Genomic DNA, 15751 nt, shown 5'->3' with positions numbered 1-15751 from the left:
TTCAGAGGTTTAGTCCATTATCATCACAGCAGGAAACATGGAGGTATGCAGGCAGACATGGCGCTGTAGATGGAGAGACAGCTGAGAGTTCTACATCTGAATCCTCCATCTGAACTGGCAGGCAGCAGGAAAAGAGAGAGACCCTGGGCCTGCCTTGAGCACTTGAAACCTCAAAGCCCACCCCCCACCCCCACCCCCGGTGACACTCTTTCTCCAGCCAGGCCACTCCTGCTCCGACAAGGCCACACCTCCCAACTGAGCCACCCCCTACGAGCCAGGGGGCCATTCTCATTCAAACCACCACACAAAATGCATCCAGTCTACAAGTCAATACAGAGGGAAAACGTCTTCCACATTTCCAACTGAAGCCAAGGTCAAGCACGGCCTGTGACTGCTCCCCACACAGATGGACAACTGGTACAAGAAAAGCTAGAGGAGGCAGCAGCTCCTCCTGAGCCCAACTGACCCTTGAGGACCAGATCTTCAACTGCCCTTGACAGTAAAGAAAAGGTGGTTAATTCTGGGCACTGACATGGTCTTAAACACCCAGTTTAAAAAAAAAAATACTATAACCAGGATTAACATGATCCGCACGTTTATTTAACAGGCCAAAGGACTGTACTACTCAGACATTACTATTCCTCACTAATGATTGCCTACTTGAAAAAAAATGCCCAATTATAAGACATGATCCTGGCTCAATTCAACACTGCAATGTCTACCTACAGCTGAGCCAGACAGTCCCGTCTTCTTAAATGCCGAGACCAAATCTAAAAGATGGCACCAACTATAACACACTCTCCCTCTAGAAGAATGCTTCTCATGGCTGTGCTGTGTCCTTCTACTCATAACCACCCTGTTCCCTGATTAAAGAAGAGTACCAGATTCCCTGTCATCAAAACCACAGGCTACGGGCGGTAGTGGCACACGCCTTTAATCCCAGCACTTGGGAGGCAGAGGCAGGCGGATCTCTGTGAATTCGAGGCCAGCCTGGTCTACAGAGAGAGATCCAGGAAAGGTGCAAAGCTACACAGAGAAACCCTGTCTCGAAAAAACAAAAACAAACAAACAAACAAACAAAAACCCACAAGCTAGGGGCCATTGTTCAGGATACTCCAGTTGTGTCAATGGGACAATGCTGGACAATCCTATAAAAAAGTGACCCAGTGAGTGGGTTTCTATTTCTCCTTGAAACTGGCAATTAGATGCTGACTTTAACTGACTTCTCTTACAAAGTTCCCAGATTCTTGTTGCTTATACAGGAGTCTAGTATAACAAACAGCCGATTGGCCGGTTACCTTAGTCTTCTGCAGGATACAGAGTCCTGCCAGCTGGAGGATTACACTTCACCTTACTAAACAAAACTTAGGTTAATCATGATGCTGAGAAGTTTTCCTTGTTAACTTTGTCTGTTAATGTTCCCCAAGGGTTGTAATAGAGGAGACCCGATTGCTGACCTCAGAACTTAAGCTGGCTGAGAAACATTTCTCAAATCCTTGGGCCAAACAAACAGCCTCCTCCACAGGGTGTATCTGACAGTGGACAGAGGTGACGAAGTCATCAATGTCACTGATGCCCATGACAGAGCCTGCCAATTCCTGTCGATAACAAGGGCCACACTGCCCCAACTACACTAACCATACTCTCAGGAAGAATTAAAGCAGTACCAATAAACTCATCTTTTGTCGCCTCACTCACATAGCATGCCTCCAGGATGGCATCACAGGACCATTTTACCTTCTAGAGCCTTGTCTGTAGTTTTATCATGGTCCTTACATCAACCCTCCTCTGGTGGCGCAAACTGAGGCCCCTTTTACATCAACCCTTTTCCCAGCTTGGAAGCAGTTGGAATGGACAGTGTCTCCAAAACCCTTAGCAGCAGTTAGGATGACCTCTGAGAAGGTGAAACAAGGAAACTAGCAGCCAGACGATCCTTGATAAACTTTCAGCTAGGGAGAGGGGCTATGACTAGGTCACAATAATGGCAAACCTCCAGGATGCCTGGCTTCTTCCTCTTCTGAGACAAAAGTCTGGTAGTGCCGGGCGGTAGTGGCGCACGCCTTTAATCCCAGCACTCAGGAGGCAGAGGCAGGAGGATCTTTGTGAGTTCCAGGCCAGCCTGGTCTACAGAGCAAGATCCAGGAAAGGTGCAAAGCTACACAGAGAAACCCTGTCTCAAAAAACCAAAAAAAAAAAAAAAAAAAAAAGGTCTGGTATTTAAAACAAAGGTCTGGCAAGTCCATCCCTGTTCCCTGCCCCTTTCCCTGGCCAGTAGGGCCCCCTGCTAATACCAGTAAGTTCAAGGCCAGATCAGGACACCACAGTTGTGGGCCAATCAGCTATCTTTGTCTTTGTTCAAACTGGCCAATCCCAACTTAGGAGAAAAAGACAGTTCTTCTCTTTGGACCCATGGTAAGGATAGCTACAGTGCTCCCACTGGGCTAGCGACCACAGCTCCCCAGGATTGAAGTCTGGCACAAAGGATTATGTTAGCCCCGCTGTAGCAAAGAAACTTGAGCAGGTCTATACAATTCAAGATCAACTTGATTCCTTAGCTGTCAGACAGAACCAGACCTCCTGCCCATTGTCAATGGGGGGACCTGTGCCCTCCTCTAGGAACAATGCTGCTTCCATGCCTATGGTTCAAAACTGGTTTGAGACAGACCCAAGGACTTGCGAGTAGCAAAAGCTTCCTCTTCTGCTGGGCTCTTGGTTCCTTCCCATTCTAGCTCTTCCTGTTCCTTCCTTCCTCCTTATTACACTCATACTTACTTTTGTTTGTTTTTGTTTTTGGAGACAGGGATTCTTTGTGTAGCCCTGGCTATACTGGAACTAGCTTTTTAGACCAAGCTGGCCTCGAACTCATACAGATCCCCCTGCCTCTGCCTCCTGAGTGCTGGGATTAAAGGCATGGGCCACCATCATCACCCGGCTCATACTTACATTTTTTTTTTCCCCGAGACAGGGTTTCTCTGTGTAGCTTCGCGCCTTTCCTGGAGCTCACTTGGTAGCCCAGGCTGGCCTCGAACTCACAGAGATCCGCCTGGCTCTGCCTCCCGAGTGCTGGGATTAAAGGCATGCGCCACCAAAGCCCGGCATACTTATATTCTTACCCGGTCTTTTAAACTGTTTACAGACGTTCCTTCTGGACCACATCACCACTATCACCTGTTATACACCCAAAATGAAGTATAACAACTCTTGGAGTCACTCTAGGCTGAAGAACCCCCAAAGGACATGTCCCCTGCCTGCAGAAAGTAGCCAGAAAGAAAATAGCACCCCCACTGTTTATTTGTAAAGGCTCTGAAATAAAGGAAAATGCTGTGGAGTGATCCCTCTGTACACTGTATAAATTATGCTGTGATTGGTTTAATAAAGAACCTAACCAGCCAATAGCTGGACAGGATAAGGGTAGGCGGGAAAACCAGACTAAGGACACTGGGAAGAAGAGTGGAGTCAGAGGAGTCGCCAGCAAGACTCGGAGAGGAAACAGGAGGTGCAAGATGAAAGAGAGGTGATGCCACGTGGCAGAATGTAGATGAATAGAAATGGGTTAATTTAAGTTGTAAGAGCTAGGTAGTAATAGGCAGGCCTGAGCCGTCAACTGAGCATTTATAATTCATATTAAGTCTCCATGTTGGTTATTTGGGAACTGGTAGGCAGGAATGAAAAGTCTGCCTACAGGAAAATTCTCCTCCTCTCCCCACCAAAAAAATAGTCAGGACCCTAAGACAAGACTAAGGTTCCAGGAAACCTGCTACCCACAGAAGTCCTGGAAAACAGCTGACCCCACCATGTGCCCCAGAGCCCAGAAGCTGCAAAACCACACAGTTCATCTGGACTCCCACCCCACGGTTTTGAAAAGCAGTATGTCCAGAAAACAAAAAACAAAAAAACCCTGGATCTGGAGAAGCCATGCCCTCCCTGCTCCTGGCTCTCAGTCACAAACACTATGCTCAGATTTCTCCCCCATGCTGTGGGGCAGGGTCTTGGGGACCCACTTTCCAGACCAATTTGCTCTCCCCATAGAGGCAGATCTGAGCTCTCATTCTTTAATTTTCCCCTGGTGTTTATTTTGCACCTTTTCTCAGAAAACCTACCACCAGGAACAACCTTGTTTGCTTGCTGCCTCGTGTCTGTGAAGGTGAGCCCTGGCAGAGGCACCTGGACTCACACACACACACACACACACACACACACACACACACACACACACACACTGTGCAGGTTTAATACAGCTGCTGAATTCCTCTTCTTGGGCAGGAGACGCTAGGACATGGTCTTCCAGGGCTAGCTCTTGTTTCTTCGCGTATGTCTGTTTCCTCATCTGTAGGGCAGGTGGCTGTGGGGAGGAAATGAACACAGACCCGGTCGGTACCTGGAGCTGTTACTAACACATTTGAGCGTCATTTCGGCAGGAATGCTGCTTATCATTACCCTCAGGCCCATACCAGCTGGAGTCTACCTGGTGCCTGCCTCTGCTTCCCAGGTTCTTCTTCAGTCGGGATAAGCGGACTACTAGTGGCCAAAAAAACGGAAAGTGTGGAAGGAGGCTGAACAGCCATGTCACCCATCCTTGGGGCCAAGAAACACTGAAGAGGTTGGGGATGACAGTCTGTACTCTGTACTAGGGATTCTTAGAAGGCCTCCCTCGTGAGGAACATGGGAGCAGAGCCCGAAGGAAGTGGAGTGCACACCCCAACATCCACATCAGAAAGTGCTCACCAAGTTCCCAGTCCCAAAACACTAGTGACTTTTCCTGTAACAAATACTCCAGGTTCTCATTAGAAAAGGAGCATTGGATAAAATGGCTTGCTGCCAAGTCTGACTATCTGAGTTTGATCCCCGAGACTCACACCATGGAGAAACGACTCCACAGAGCACACAAGAGAATGAGCGGGAGGGGAAGGAAGGGATTCTAAAAAGAAAGGTCCTATGGACCAGCCTCCAGCTTGTTAAGGCTATCCAAGGCCCCAGGCAGAGACAGGGGAATGCTGTTCTTGTTCCAGCCAGGGCTGAGCCCAGAGTGGCAGCCATGAGATGGTGTGGCCTCCTCTCAGTGAAATGGAGGTGAAAACTTATACCTGTCCAACCCGGTGTGCAAGCCTTGACCACACACTCAGAGCTATGAAGAAGAGGCCACCTTTGCTTCAGAAACAGACCTTCTGGAAGTATCTAGTAGGGGAGGTCTACACATACATCCAGGGCCTGGAATCCCTCACTTTGAAACAAGGACAGACTCCAGAGTTTCCAAAATGTCACCTACTGAGACCACTCCACTTTGAGGCCCGGGGACGGATCATCCTCCTAATCTGTCCTGGGAAGAGAAGACGGAGCTGCAGTAGCCTCAGGAGAGCCTGGAACACAGGAAGGGACTCATCACAGGGCCACCTGCAGACCTGGAGGACAGGATATGTGGTCAGGGACCGGTGACCCTGGGGGGTAATGGTGACAAGGACTGATGGGGTGAGGCTCAGGGACAGGCTGGCCAAGTCATGAGGGGTGGGGCAGTTCAGGTAGGCCACAGGGGCGGAGCCTCAGCCCTCCTCCCTAATGATGAGGTGGGGCCTCCTCTCTTGTGGGCAGTCTATACGAGTGCCTAAAACTTAAAAGTGCAGAGCTCGAGACAGCTCAGGGTAAAGGCTTCTTCTTGCTCCCTAGACTTCTGGGTCCCATGCTCCCAGATCCACAGTTGTTCTCTGACCAGCCCTTACTTACCCCCACCTCAATAGTAACTTAAAAGCAAAAACAAGACTGTAACCTTACAGGACACTGCCAGCAATTACGGTTACCCAAACATCCGGTTTCAGTCTTGAGCAGCGCTTGAGCAAGTGGATGGCTGCCCAGGTGGGTCCAACAGGAAGGTGGGCACGGTGACGGTCCCATCTCCACCCACCCCCAAGAGGCTGCAGCATATGCTGTGGGAACCAAAGTGAGAGGGAGCAAGAACAGGCCTGAAGCACTCAGGGGATGTGTGGAGCCAGGGGTTCACGATCTCCAGGGACCACTGCCCTAGGGAATCTGCCCCTGTGCTGGGGTGAGGCTCGCCCCTGAGAAAGCTGACCTGGGGCCCTAGACACTGTGCAGGCAGTTAAGGGGAGTAGCAGGTCTTGAGGACCCCCAACCTCCTCCTCACGAGTCTTTGGGTCTCCCGCCGCCGCCGAGTAGGCGCTATCAGCCCAGACGTGAATCATGAGCCTTCCTGGTTTCCACAGAAAACACCAGAGGGCAAGCAGTTCAGAATTCCAGGAATTTACAAGAGCCTTGGGAAGCTGTGGGAGGGTTTCCTGGCCTGGTCCCTCTGCCCTTCCTCTCCCGCTCCTTTGACTCTGTCCCTGGGAGCCCCTGAAGGACTGAACAGGGAAGTACCCCCACTGTCCCCAAAGACTGACGCACACACACAGCTCCCTCTGTCTCCAATGGCCCATGAGCTGTTACCCACACAGACTCTCCCCAATTCACACCCCCCGCCCCTGTAGCTCCATTCAGCCCTCCATAGACTTTACAGCCGTCTATAACTTCCCCCACAGACCCTCACCCCACGTGTCCCCACAACCAATTACCCAACTACATCCGCTTAGCTTCCCACAGCCAATGCAGCCTCCTCAGCCTCCTGCTCCAGAGAAGGGCTCTGCCCGTGACAGGAGTCCTTCAGCCCCCCAGTAAGAATTGAACAGGGAACAAAGTACCACACAGAGGGGGCCATGACACTTCCTGGGGACATGGGACATGCCACAGGTGGTCCAGGTTTCAGAAGATAAATTGGACTTGAAGGCAAAATGACTCTTTCAGCTTCAGGAAAACAGGAAAAAGGAGAAAGTAAACACAGGCTAATCCCGAGAGAAGACACAGAGGATCAAGTCAGTAAGTCTACCTTCCACTAAGGAATTCCTGAGAGAGAAGATGGAGGAAGGGGAATGAGCAAAACTGCTGGAAGGAAACACTTAGGACTGAAGAGGGTCCTCGGATGGAAAAGGTCGCCCACCGCGTGCCCGTGAAGGAGTGACCTTAGAGAGAGGTATGTGGGAGCACAAAGCGGCAAGGAGGGACTGCCTGGCAGATTTCGAAGATGGTAAATGTACATTTGTTACATGGACTGAGAACTTCAGGGCATCTGGCTTCCTGTCTGCAGCAATGGACGCGCAACGGTCAAGAAGCAACATTGAGCCTCATTTTCTGTATCGGGCCAAACTATCAGCTGAGTATGCAACAGAATAAAGATATTTTTAAGATCTCAAACAAGAATAATAGACTAAAACAAATCACACCTCCTATATATCCTTCTTGGGGGTGGTTCCTGAAGGATGTATTCCAGCAATGTGAGAAAGAAAATTAAGCAAGAGAAAGACATGGGATTTGGACTATTTACTCAGTGACCCACCCAAGCCGGTGGAGTCCCAGGCCTAGCAGCGAGTGGCCAGACTAGGGTAGAAGGCGGGAAGGAGGTGTAGCCGTGTAGAAAAGTGATGGAGAAAAGTCACTGCCACACTACTAACAAAGCTATAGAGACGAAAATGTGTGCAACCAAACCACGCTTCAAAACCACACGTTCAAGCAAAACATCAGCTTTCAGCTACTGGGTGGAAAGGGAGTCATCTCATCTCCTTTTAAAAACATAAATATAGATTGTGTGTGTGTGTGTGTGTGTGTGTGTGTGTGTGTGTGTGTGTGTATTTGCGCACATGCACAGTAGCCCAAAGAGGCCAGAAAATGATGCTGCACTCCTTAGAGCAGGAGTTACAGGAGGCTGTGAGCAGTTCAAAGTGAGTGCTGAGAACTGAACTCAGGTCCTCTGGACGAACAGTGAGCGCTCTTGAGAGCTGAGTTATCTATCCAACCTGTTTGGTTTGTTTATTCTTTAGAGTCAGGTCTCCCTATATTTCTGAAGTCGGCAGAGAATTCCAGAGGACCTTGGATCAGAGGTGCAAGCGACCATGCTTGGCTTCCAGTTTGCTCTTGACGTTAGAAATATCTTCCTTACATGGTATGAGGTAGTGACCACATTAGGCTCACAAAGAAGGAAATGTTCCTGGGACCTTTAGCTGCTCAGCCTGTCTGTCGGTAATGTGTAACCTGGTTGGGCTGCATCCCTTCTGAACCATTGAAATCCACCCTTATGGGAGCTGGGGGAAAGTGGGCATGGTGGTTCACCGGTAACACCAGGGCTGGGGCTGCAGGGTGGCGGAGACAGGCAGATCCCTGTGGCCAGACCCAGGTCCCAGCGAAAGACCCTGTCTCAAAACACAAGGTGTGCAGCTTCCAGGGAAGGACACCTAGGTTCAACCTCCCATCTACACACACACACACACACACACACACACACACACACACGCATGCATACATACTGGGACACACCCACAAATCTGCCTTTAGTGTAGACAAGTTTACCAAAGCAAGTGGCTCAGGAGGGCAAGAAAGGGAGGCAGGAAGGGGGGCGGTCAGCAAATGGGAGGCAAACAAGAGGAAGAAGAGCACTGTGTGTCATAGGGCAGAGATACCCTAGTGAACCCTAGCAGCAGGGCTGGGAAGCTGGAGGAGCAGGAAGTTAATTACCATGTTCATTTTTTTCAAGTCAGGAAGGACGGGGGGGGGACTGGAGAGATGGTTCAGCAAATAAGAGCACTTGTTCTTGGGGACGACCCAATGTAGGCTCCCAGCACCCATGTGGCAGCTCACTGTAACTCCAGCTCCAGGGGTATCCAACACCTCTGGCCTCCATGGGCACCTGCACTCACGTGCATACCCCCACACAGACCACATAATTAAAAACAATAAGAACACGCCTTTAGAAAAAGGAGAAGGACAAACAAAGTACTTAGGAGTTGTAAGAGACCTATCTTACTAGTGTGTAGGGAGGGGTGGCGGCGTGGGGCAAGAAGGAGAGAGCTTTCACCACGAGGTTTGGGAAGGGCACTTACTTTTTAAGGTTTTGTTCCTTTGTGTTACTTACTGGAGGTTGGCCGGGCGGTGGTGGCGCACGCCTTTAATCCCAGCACTCGGGAGGCAGAGGCAGGCAGATCTCTGTGAGTTCAAGGCCAGCCTGGTCTACAGAGCGAGTTCCAGGACAGCTAGGGATGTTGCACAGAGAAACCCTGTCTTAAACTGCCCCCCTCCCCCGCAAAAAAAAAAAAAAAAAAAAAAAAAAAAACAAAAAACAAAAAACTGGAGGCCATAGTCAAATTACTTCAAAGTCTCTGAATGCCTTGACTAGCACTCTAAAATAAACATTTGGCTGTTCGGCATCTTAAAGCATTTCCACCAGCATTTTCTCAGTTTTACAATCATCACAAAATGTTTGTTCTTTTCCTGAGTGCTTACATGGAGGAAAACAAACCATCTCCACTGGTTACCCAAGGGCTTGATGACAGCAGGGAAGAGCAGTGAGCACCCATCACCTACCTTCAGGTACCAGTGACCCTCCCCACACCCACAGCATCCTTCTCTAGGCTCAGATCAATGAAACCTGCTCCTGTTTAAGAGGCTTCCCAGCAAGCAGCAGGCCTCATCTCCCTGCCGGAGCCAGATCATTCTATTTTTACTCTGTGTCTCTGAATGGCTTGAGTCCAAGCTGAGCAGTGAGTGATCCGGGTGCCAGACTCCTTGGCAACATCCCTCCTTTGGAGCACCACTCTGTTCTGTGCAGGGAACAGCCTGGTCACTGCCATCTGCACATCCGTGGTCCTCACATCATAGGGAAGGCCTTCAGACCATCCTGAGCATGACCAGAATGCACACAAGAACCCCTGTTATGTACCCTGGAAAATTCACACACATTGAGCACAATAGAGGGAGAACATGTCCCTTTCTAATAACCCTTACATGTCATGTGTGGCATTGATGAATCCTTGGACCTTTGGAGCCACCTGACTTGATAGTTAATCTTCACCATGTGCTTTCATATTCATGGTTTGGACTCTAGAGACAGTTTGGGCTGCTGAAACAAAACATCCCTCGCCAGTTAACTGAAACATTAATTGCTCACAAACCTGGTGGCCCAGAAGATCAAGGTGGCGCAGATCCAGTGTCTGGAGACAGAGAGCCTCCAGGCTCTCGGAGTGCTGACTTCCTCCCAGTGCCCTCCAATGGCCAGGAGAGATCATCTTATGAATGTACCAATCTCATCGTGAGCACTGTACAGTCACAATTGCTTCCTGGTGACTTAATTCCTTCCCTAGGGACTTAGCTGCAACATTTGAAGAGGGGCAGGCGACATTCAGCCCACAGCAGGCAAAGCTGCTGGGGAGGCTGGCTGCATGGCTCCCACTGTTAGGTAATTCTATTCCATTTCCTGGAACAGCCAGTTTGAGATGTGACTCGGAGGATGGGGCATGCAATTCCTTGTCCTTTCTTCATGCTGCTGTGCTGGGGGACAGGGGCAGGGAGGCCTGGAGCACATCTGTCCTCCTGTGGACGTTGGGGGCATTTAGGGTGAGTCCCATCCTGTTCTCCCTAAGGGCAGGCCATGGCAGCTGGTGGATGGTAGTTGGAGGTGGGGTGGGGCACATGTCACCAGCTGGCCTCTGGCAAGCTTTTGCCTCAGACAGAAGAATACTATTGTTGCTTTTCCTGACATAAACCCTACCTGAGCAGTTTTGAAATTTTAGAGAGTAAAAGCAAGCAGATAAATAACCATCTGTGTCTTCGGGTACCTAACAATAATGAGCGCCGGAGTTTGTGTCCCATGCACCTTTCTTCTTTGAACGTGTAATGCAAATATCGAATGACTGTAGATAAACAGTGTTTGTTCAAGGCCAGCCTGGTCTACAGAGCGAGCTCCAGGACAGCCAAGGCTGCATAGAGGACCCTGACTTGAAAAACACACAAACAAAAAACATGTTTGTGTTTGTATGTACGTGGAAGCCAGACATTGATGCTGGATGTCTGTTTTACTCTCTACCTTATGATTTGAGGCAGGGTCTCTGGATGAACCCAGCCCGCACTGATTTGGCTCATCTGGCTGGGCATACATATACCCACACCCCCCTTTTACAGGGCTGATGGGGATCCAAGCCCAGGGCCCTATGCTCACACAACTAGCACTCTACGCATGATACCATCTCCCCAGCCCCAAGAACGTTCTTATAGGATGTGATTCCCTTAGAAATAAGCTGGAGACTTGTGTGTGACTCACTGGGTAACTCCTCACCCTGGACATTAAGGATGTTTTAAACATCGTTGTTTCCCTTTTTACATTTCATAATTTAATATCTGCGACATTCACAGACATATACGCATGAGGGAAGGGTGAGTTCAGATTGACCCCTCCCACCAGCACCAGCCTGCAGGCGATGGCCACTGGATCACCATTACCTGCCTGGATCTGAGGTTTATGATTCCATGAACTGCCATCTGCTCGTGCCACAGTTCAGCCACGACAAAGCCATCTTCCCGTTCCGACCGTGTCGGGTGCTACAGTCCGGGAACTGATCTTGGAGAACCCTCTGAGGTATGTGTGGTTAAGAGTAAAGATCAGGACACAGACAAGAGGTGTTTATTCTGTTTACTAGAATAGACACGGATTGACCTAAGCATCAACAGCAGTCCATCAACAACCCTGCCTCCATGGTGTCTGTGATGGTGGCTCCCTTCAGGGGGTTCCAGGAGACAGCTCATCACAAAGGCCACGCTGACACATACTATAGATTCTCCCACCTGGTGCTTCTGGAGAACACACAAGTAAGTCACGCCCCAACTGGGAAGGCAGGGCATGGAGGACATTAAGACCCAGATAGTTGTAAAGAATGACTCCGACATTATCAAAAAACCCAAACCAAGCCAGGCGGTGGTGGCACACGCCTTTAATTCCAGCACTTGGGAGGCAGAGCCAGGCAGATCTCTACGCATTCAAGGCCAGCCTGGTCTACCAAGGGAGTTCCAGGACATGGTAGCACACACCTGTATTCCTGACACTCAAGGGGCTGAGGCAGGAAGATGGAGAATTTTAGGCCAGCCTAGGCTAACCAGACACTGTCTCACAAAACAACAATAAAGACAAAACCAGTGTCGGTGAGGATGCTGTGAAGAGTCCCCTTTTCTTGACTTGTACAGGCAATGGGGATGAATGTAAACCAGCACAAACATTATGGAAACAACAGAGAGGAGCCTCAAAGCAGGAAAAATTGAACTGCCTTGTGAGCTGCCAATCTCACTGCTGAGTGTATGTCCAAAGGAAGTGAATTCACTGTGTTGGGGAGATGCATGCATGTCTGTGATCACTGCAGTGCTGTTCTCGGTGGTTAGGAATGAACGTGATGGGAGGACCACGAACTGAGGAGTGGATACAGAAAACATGTCACACACACACACACACACACACACACACACACACACACACACACACACCACAAAGCTATTCAGCCATGAAAACATATTTAATCCTGCTGAGAGCAGAGAGGACAGTGCGTTAAATGGAATAAGCCAGGCACGGGAAGACAAGTGTCACATGTCCCCACTCACGTGCGGTGTCTGATACAGAAACTGGGAGCAGCACAGTGGTCATCAGAGACCAGGTCAGGTGTTGAGTTGCATGGCAGGCTAAGTCCAACAATAATGTAGGCCGGAAGAAAGAGTTCTGAATGTTCTCATCATAAAGACACGATAAAAGTTTGCAGTGTGTATGCAGTGGTCATACATATCATGCAACACAGTGCAAGACCCTGGCACCTATGCGTAGTTATGAGTTGTTAAACAGCTTCCTTAAAAAAGAGGACCTGGATTTGCCAGCGATGTTGTGTCCGGTGTCCTCAGCATCCTGGTTCCAGGAGGACTGAGTGGAGGCATGCAGACCCCTGGGTGGGGAAGTCATTGCTGCTTGACTTCATGGAGGGCCTTACCCTGCTGTGCCTAGCCCTGGGTCCCCAGAGACAGTAGTACTTCATCTTGGAGGCCATGGCAGGTATCGGGGTAAAAGCCCACCATTGGCTGTGGCTTAGGCCCTGGAAAAAAAGGAGTCAGAAAAGACAAAAGTATTGAGCTCTGTGTCATGGGGTGGGGGGACATCCTTATGTTATCAACAACCGGGCAGGAGCAACCCCAGAGAGGTTATAATAACTCTTAACTCAAAGCTTGAAGCCAGGAATCTCTGGCCTCTGTGAGAGGCACAACCTTGGATGGCACCTTACCTCTCTGGGCTTATCTTTTCTGTGATATGAATCAGAACTACTCGTGCCTCTTGCTGAGGGTGCTCACGGAGCAGCACCCGGCCCATGGGTGCAGATGCATCAATCAGACAGTAGTGGGAAGTGGAGAAGCCGAGCTAGGTGCTGGTCCAGGTGTCTAGGCAGCTGATCAAGTGTGAGCCAGACAACCCCTCATCCTGGGTTCGTCTTGGTCCTCATCCACACTGAGACAACACGGCAGGGCTGCAAACGGTTTCCCCAAAGTGTCGGGGATCCAGGCCAGGCCCTGAGGGAGGGGCCTGAAGGCTCCGCACAAGGCCCTGCTCTGCTGACTTGGCTCCTGGTCCCCGCCGCCTCACTGTGAACTTCACCCTCCACAGACCACAGCCCAAGCCTGCTTTCCAGGAGGGAACAAAATCCAGAGCGGGCTCACTGTGGCTGCACAAGCCAGTGTGTTCAAGATGGGAAGCCCAGGCTGGTCTCAGCACGGAGACCCAAGCCCTGTCCAGGGCTGCATGGTCACTGCTTTGACGAAGGTTGGGCACACTTGCAGGGATGAAGGGGCAGGATGGGGACCATTTTCCAGGAGCAATCTGGAATCAACGATGAAGTAAAAACCATGAAGGCCCACACAGGGTAAAGAAATACCCAGTTCTGGGGACCATGTGGGAACTGGGGCCTTTCCCACCCCCTTCCGATCCTTCACTGCAGCCTGGCTACTGCTCTGCTGTAGACTCAGAAGGGTGCAGGAAGGGCATGCAGGCTGAGATAGGTGGAGAGATGGACGTGGGCTACCAGGTAGGTCAGATGCAATCACAGAGGCAGGAGATGCCAGAGGAGAGATGACTACTCTCCCCCGATGCCTGATGGCTTGGAAGAGACCATGGGGTTACAAGTCAAAGAATGGACTTGGGACTCGAAAAGCCTTCAGAAGGAACCAGTCGTGCTGACACCTTGAGGACAACTCAGTTTGGACGTTTGACCCTCAAAGCTTTTATAAGAAAAAAAAAATTCAATGTGTGTTGCCTTCAGTGGCTGTCTGGGGAAGCTTATTAAAGCAGCAGTAATAGGGAATGAGTCCAGGATGAGCGTTTTCAAAACCACCTGTCAAAACCGGCCTAGCCTTTATACCACTGCTGTGGAGTCCAAGTCCTTCACCCTTGTTGGAGCAGGACAGTCAGGCAGACAGGATGCGGCTGTCAGAAGTTGGGTCTTTACCTGATCATACTGCTTTGCATGTAGCAGACCTCAGGAGTGTTGCTCACAGTAAGTGTTCTATCATGGGCCGTATGAGATTTGATTGGAGAGGTGGAGTCCTCTGTATCTCAGTACAAATCACATGCCTAACCTGTGGTTTAAGGTCCTGTGCAAGTGACCGGAGTGTTTCCAAGGCTCTGCATGATCATGCCCCGGGAGTCGCCTAGAAACAGAACGACCCATCTCGTGCAAGCTCGGGCTACTCTTCTAGAACACAGCTTTCTTCGCGGTGTTCCTGCCAAGCAGTGTTTTACCATCTGCTTGAACGCCTCAAGTAATGGGGTGCTCACGGTCTGCGAGCTGGTACGAAGTGTGGTGCTGTGGTTTGCCTATGGCTCATTCCTGACAGAAAGTCATGCTCGAATTTAACCATGGTGAGTGGTAAAAATGGTGGAAATTCAACCCAACTGTGATGTTTGGAGTGTGGTATTTGGGAGATGGTTAGGTGTACGTTATCAGGGTGAAGCACCCATAATTGACTGGTTGATTCATTCATAAAAAAGAGAGTCCCAAGGGGATATATGCACACACGTGCCTCATGGCATGTGCCTGGAGGAAGGCTATCAGATGTGGGCAGTAGACCTTGCTTGCGTCTGCAGGAAGGGTTGAGCCAAACAAACCTCATCTTTATAGCTAACCTTCACTGTGACACCACATTCCCAACAGCAGAGGACAGATTAGGACACATGGTAAACCCATCCTTAAAGAGGCAGATTCTCAACTCCTCACCAGCTGCAGCACTAGGGACAACAGGTCCTGCACCTCGCCTGGGCAGCACAGTAGAGTTGACCCTGTAGACGGGGGCATGGGTGAGCCAGCTTTCAGGGTGTGAGAGGGGCATGGCTGCTGGTGCCTCTTTCCATCTGTGGTGTAGTGGTGGGGTCCAAGGAAAGATGTCCTCTCTCGTCCCTACAGCCTCCAGCTGTTGAGGGAACTGACTCTCCCCATTACCAGCTGCAACACTCAAGAAGGCGGGCCCTGCATCTTGTCTGGGCATGAGAGATCTGGTCCCACTCATCTGCCATATGGGTGGGGAAGAGATGCACCCCCCACCCCTCTATACCTGAGATGGGTGAGAGAGCTGCCCCTGCCCCTCACCAGCTGTGGTACTCGGGAGAGCAGGCCCTGCACCTCACCTGAGCAGCACAGTAGAGCTGACCCTGATGATCCAGATGAGCCAACCCTGAGGGTGTGAAAGCAGAACTGGCCCAGCCCCTTGCTCATTGCTGCAAGGGGTGAACTAGCCAGGGCAGTGCTGGAGAGCTCACCCTGGTGGTGAGGGCAGGGGAGAGCTGGCCAGCTGACCAACCCTGCAACTACCCAGGCCCAGAACCAGGGTTATGAGTTGGCCCACCCCAACATCCACCCCATCTATG

This window comes from Peromyscus leucopus, chromosome 1 (genome assembly GCF_004664715.2).
Source record: "Peromyscus leucopus breed LL Stock chromosome 1, UCI_PerLeu_2.1, whole genome shotgun sequence".
NCBI classification, from domain to species: domain Eukaryota; kingdom Metazoa; phylum Chordata; class Mammalia; order Rodentia; family Cricetidae; genus Peromyscus; species Peromyscus leucopus.
This window is presented reverse-complemented; position numbering follows the sequence as displayed.